This window comes from Loxodonta africana, chromosome 1 (assembly GCF_030014295.1).
Source record: "Loxodonta africana isolate mLoxAfr1 chromosome 1, mLoxAfr1.hap2, whole genome shotgun sequence".
NCBI classification, from domain to species: domain Eukaryota; kingdom Metazoa; phylum Chordata; class Mammalia; order Proboscidea; family Elephantidae; genus Loxodonta; species Loxodonta africana.
Genome location: NC_087342.1, coordinates 173,201,207 through 173,206,987, shown reverse-complemented (window position 1 = coordinate 173,206,987; position 5,781 = coordinate 173,201,207).

Here is a 5,781-nt window from a genome sequence, read left to right as displayed (position 1 = left end):
AGCACCATTTTAGCAGCATCACACAAGTTTTAGATGTTGTATTTTTATTATTTATTCAAAAGATTTTGTAATTTCCATTGTGACTTCTTCTTTAACCTATTTAGAAGTGGTCCTATTTTTCTGTTATTAGTTTCTAGTATGATTCTACTGTGGTATGAGGACATAAACTGTATGATTTCAAAAAATTAAAAAATATGTTGAGCTTGCTTTATGGCCCAATATATGATCTATTTTGGTAAATGTTTCATGTACAATTGAAAAGAATGTATATTCTATAGTTGTTGGGAATGGTGTTCTATAAACGTCAGTTAGATCAGGTTGGTTAATCATGTTGTTCTGCAGTGTGATGGATCACTTTTGTGTGATCTTTCTTGCCATGGTCTTGTAACTCCCAACCAAGTGATTGGGTGGGACTGTGAAAATAAAGTAATTGTGGCCAACCAAGGGGATTGGTCAGTTTTGCCATCCCACTAGGCTTAAAAGAAAGTCAACTCCAGAGCAGGGAAAGAATCTCACCACCACCAAGGAAGGAGAACTCAGGTGGACCTGGAATTCCTGCCCTGAGAAGCTCCGGGAAACAGGGGAATGAGAGAGAGAGAGAGCTATAACACTGAAGATGATGAGAAGCAGTGGCAGAGAAATGGTGGAGGGAGAGGCTGGGAGGAGAGATCGGCAGGAGATGGCACAGTGAGTTTCCTGGCCCATGGAGCGAGAAAGCTGAGTGCCTTTGAGCCAAGGCTTGCTGGCAGAGTGAGGTGCCTCTTGGCACTTATTGGCAGAGCTAAAAGAGCTTTGTAACACTTGCCTGAACAGAGCAGAGGCTGAGGGGCCAGAGAGAGGTGTGCCTGCGGGATGGCTGGGAAGAAGCTATCCTGATGGAAGAACTATACCCTGAGTATTCCTGAACCTGTATTATAACCTGTCACTTCCCTAGTAAACGTTCTAATAATGAGTATGGTCTGTGAGTTCTATGTGGCCATTGCAACGAATTATCGAACCCAGCAGAGAAGTAGAGAGTGCCGTGGAAGGGGCAATCGGTGTTAGAACTGGTAAAGATGGCAGAGAGAGGAGGCATGTCTGACCTCTGCCCCATAGGAATCAGCCTTAGACTATTAATCTTGATTCTTCTTCCCCCTTGTGAAGTTAGAGGTCAGATGCTGCCCCCACACCATTTTTACATGTTCAAGTCTTTTATATGCTTATTGATTTTTTCAGTCTAATTTTTAATGAGATACTGAGGTAGGTATATTAAAACCTTCACCAGTGACTGGATTTTCTTCTCATTTATCAGTCACTGATAAAACTCTCTGTGTTGTTTTTCATGTTTGGGTGCTACTATGAGTTCGTATCAATGAAGAAAAATATATTTTTGTACCCACTAGAATGGAGGGAAGACCTTGGATATCTGGAGCTGCTACCATAAACCAATTAGCTATTTGGACTCTGGTTACATTTGAGCTATCTGGGGCTAACATTATAAACTATGGTTGTCAGCTCTCTTTTCGAGTTTTTTAATATTTTTTTCCTTCAAAAAAGGAAGGCATACCTTTTATAATAGTCCATTTACAATTATAAATCTTTCTCTGACTCCAATCTCTTTCCCTTAGGAAACTTTTGGAGATTAATTGGTCAGAAAGGCTGTCATTTGAAAGCACTATATAGAGGCAATTAATTCCAACAGTCAGGTCTATGATCAAAGAGAACAAAATATACAGAATGAATAAAATCTAAAATTATTTTTACATGGTTTTAGAGCAAAGTGTAGAAACTTTAAAGAAAATTTTGCTGAGTTTGTATAACCATTCTACAAATGAACCTGAATATGTGATGGAATGGGAATGATTGCTTCTGGTTTGTCTGTAATTTCATGACCCTTGTAAGAAATCTGAAAAGTTCTGAGTGCACAACTTTTACTCTCTCCTCTCTCAAGAGAAAATAGGAACGTATAAATACACAAATGAGCCAAGCAAAGATGCGGTACAGAACTCTGTATGCAAAAATAAGGTGTTAATTAGCTTAAAGTTGTGTCCCAGCTCAACTCATAACCTGACTAGACAAGTACTACAAAAATAGTACATTAGTATTTACTACAAAATAGCACTACAAAAATAGGGGGAAATCCAGCAATAAACTCTCCAGAGTTCAGTGGCATGCTCAGATTAGTATGATTCATCTGTTCAGAGAGAGGGAAATACTATCTGAGTACTTTTGCCTGTCTCTAGGGCAATGGTTCCAACTGGGAGGTGATTTTGCTGCCACTACCCCCGCCCCCCGGCCCCAGGGATATTTGGCAGTGTCTGGAGATACTATTGATTGTCACAGTGTGAGAGTGTACTACTGGCATCTTGTGTGTCCAGGAATGCTGCTAAATATCTTACAGTGCAAAGGACAAATAATTATCTGTTCAAAATGTCAATAGTACCAAGGTTAAGAAACCCTGTTCTGAAGAAAAATTAATTATATTCTACAATTCTACAGTCTCTTAAATTTATAAAACTCTGTTTTTGATTGGCTTATAGGGATTATTTTCAATTTAGAAAAGTTTTTATTTTTATAAATTGAAAATAAGATACCTCAAGAATTTTTAAAGAAGAAAGAATATATTGAACTTTCATTGCTTTAAGTCTGCTGGCTTTTAAGAAAAAGTTCTCTTAGTGAAGCCTATACTCAGAAGAAAACATTTTTATGAAATAAATTAGTAGTCTTGTTTGCAAGCTTTCGAGATAAAGAAATGCAAATTGATAGCAGAAAAATATTAAGAAAACTTTAACACTTTTAAACAAATTTGGAAGAGCTTTTAAATATATACTATAAAAATAGGAAGGAAACTTCAAGTAATCACATTCCTACTCAAGGTGAATAATTGGGCCAAGTAGCCTGGTTTAATAATGCTGTTTAAAAACAGCTATATGACTTCTTCCTGGTTTTATCACAGTGTGAATTAAAATGTTGGCATGCTATAAAAAAAGGTAAGAAATTATTGTTCACCTAAGATTGAATTGCAGTAACTGACATCTTTTAAAACAATTTGCTCTTGTGATCTTCTTAAAATGCTACAGGTCATAAGGATTTAGTTATTCCATTGACACTGCCTGAGTAAACATTTTACATGTCACCTTTCTGGCAATCTTTTGAAATTAACAGTAATGTGCCCCTGGGTGAAAACCCTGGTGGCATAGTGGTTAAGTGCTACGGCTGCTAAACAAAGGGTCAGCAGTTCAAATTCGCCAAGTGCTCCTTGGAAACTCTACGGGACAGTTCTACTCTGTCCTATAGGGTTGCTATGAGTCAGAATCGACTTGACGGCACTGGGTTTGGTTTTTCTGGGTTTGTGCCCCTGGGTGGAATGTCAGCTTCAAGATATTTTCCAAGATCCTTAATTTTAAGTCCTTAAATTAATATTAAATAGAGTTACTAAGTTAATAATCTTTAGATACAAATTACAGGGTCTAGGCAAATAACTTACAGAGAATGAAAAAAGTTCTGGGTCACCAAACATAGTTTTAATATACCCTTGGTTTTTCTTTTTATATATTGTGACCATCAATTAATAGGCTGAAAGGATATATAAACAACTTTGAGGTTTTTTTTTCTTCAGAAATGTAAAAGAATATTTGTATGTCTGCATTGTGTGTAAAGAATAATGACTTTTTTTCTATCATGAGAAAAGGATAATTTTGTCTTAAATTAAAACTGTCTGGTTGTGCCTGAATGTGAAAGGACATATTAAGAGACAAATTAAGTGTGCACAGTAAGTTGTAGAAGGCCTGAAGGGAAATGGACTTTGCCTTGGTTTTATAATACTTACAAATAATGAATTAGAAAGAAGCATAAAAACATGTTAACTAATTTTATAAAGTTGGCTCGATACTAATGCATTTTTTTCATAAGACGGAGAAAAAGGCTTGTGTGGTGCGATAGATCACTTTTGTGTGGTCTTTCCCGCCATGGTCTTCTAACTCCCACCCATGTGATTGAGCGGGACTGTGCAGATGGGGTAATTGTGGCCCACCAAAAGGATTGGTCAGTTTTGCCATCCCACTGGGCTTGAGTTGAGCCAGCCCAGATGCAGGTAAAAGAGGATCCTACAACCACTAGGGAAGAACAGCCAGGAGTGGAGAGCATGTCCTTTGGACCCGGGGTCCCTGCACTGAGAAGCTCCTGGACCCAGGAGACAGAGAGAGAATGTAACCCTGAAAATGGTGAGTAGCGATGGCAGAGAAGCAGTAGCAGGAGAGACCGGCAAGAGAGACTGCATAGTGGGCTTCCCTGCCCATGGAGTGAGAAAGCTGAGTGCCTTTTGGCAGAGGCAGAGAGCCAGGGAGAGGCGTGCCTGCGAGCAAGGCTGGGGAGAAGCTGTCCCGATGGAAGAAGTGTATCCTGAACCTGAATTGTAACCTATTACTTCCCTGATAAACTCGGTAATCGTGAGTACTGTCTGTGAGTTCTGTGTGGCCATTGCAATGCCTTACTGAACCCAGCAGAGAAGTAGAGAGTGCCATGGGAGGGACAGTTGGTGTTAGAATTGGTAAAGATGGCAGAGAGAGGAGGTATGTCTGACCTCTGCCTCATAAGAATCAGCCCTGGGGTGTAGGTCTTGATTCTCCTTCCCCCTTCTGAAGTTACAGGAGATCAGACACTGCCTCCACACCAATTTTACAGCTTGTAAATCCTATTCTATAAAATATGGATGATATTCAAAGAAGAGTAAAGCTAGAATTTGGATTTTCTTTCTGTTAATTTGACAGATTGATCTTTGCATATATGTCTACTCTGAACGAAAGGCAGTTAAAAGGTACTCAGTGCCCACGTAGAGAGGTGTCTTGTATCACCAAAATACCCTTGAGAGCTTGGTAACATTTTGTGCTTTTATCACGCCCTTGAACAATTTTTTAAAACAGAAGTTCCTTATCTTTGAAACAGTTCCTAATAAATATTATCTGTTGCTTAGTTTGGAAACCCTGGTGGCGTAGTGGTTAACTGCTACGGCTGCTAACCAAAGGGTCAGCAGTTCAAATCTGCCAGGCGCTCCTTGGAAACTCTATGGGGCAGGTCTACTCTGTCCTATTGGGTTGCTATGAGTCAGAATCGACTCAACAGCACTGGATTTGGTTTTGGTTTTTGGATGCTTAGTTTATTTTTAATTTTGCCTGCAACCTTTTATTTTGCTCATATCTTTTTTCCGCTAACATTTTTCGATATTGCTTTTCCCAAATCCAAGCCTCAAATTCAGATGAATAAAATGCTTACTGTGTCTTTTACAGCAAAATTGTCTTTGGGGTTATCCCAGCAGCTGCTGGACAGCCACAAAGATTTGCTCATTTATCCTATAAAAGGAGGGATGCTAAAAGTAAGTAGATAGGTTTGGCGTACTCTAGACTTTTTATTAGCTCAAAATTACTGTAATAGTTATCCTGTTTATTAAGTCCTCAGTATGTAAAGGACCTGCAAATCAGCAAGAGGTTAATCTCAGTTAATTGCATATAAATTAAGTGTTATTAACAAAGATATTATGGCAATTGTGTAACTTTCAGGTTGGAGGGAGCATTCTCATGTCCATGTACAAAGATAGGCACAATAACTGCTAACAATTTTTTTTTTTTTTTACAAAACATTTTGTTTCAAGGTGACAATCCCTAGAATTTTATGGGATAAATTAAAAGGACCTGGAGGCTTTCCAATGCCCTCTCTCCATAATATATTTTCCCTCTCAGGGTATTCATTGTCTAAATCCTTATAAAGCAATTATGTGTTATTTCAGAATAAATTCACTCTGCTCTA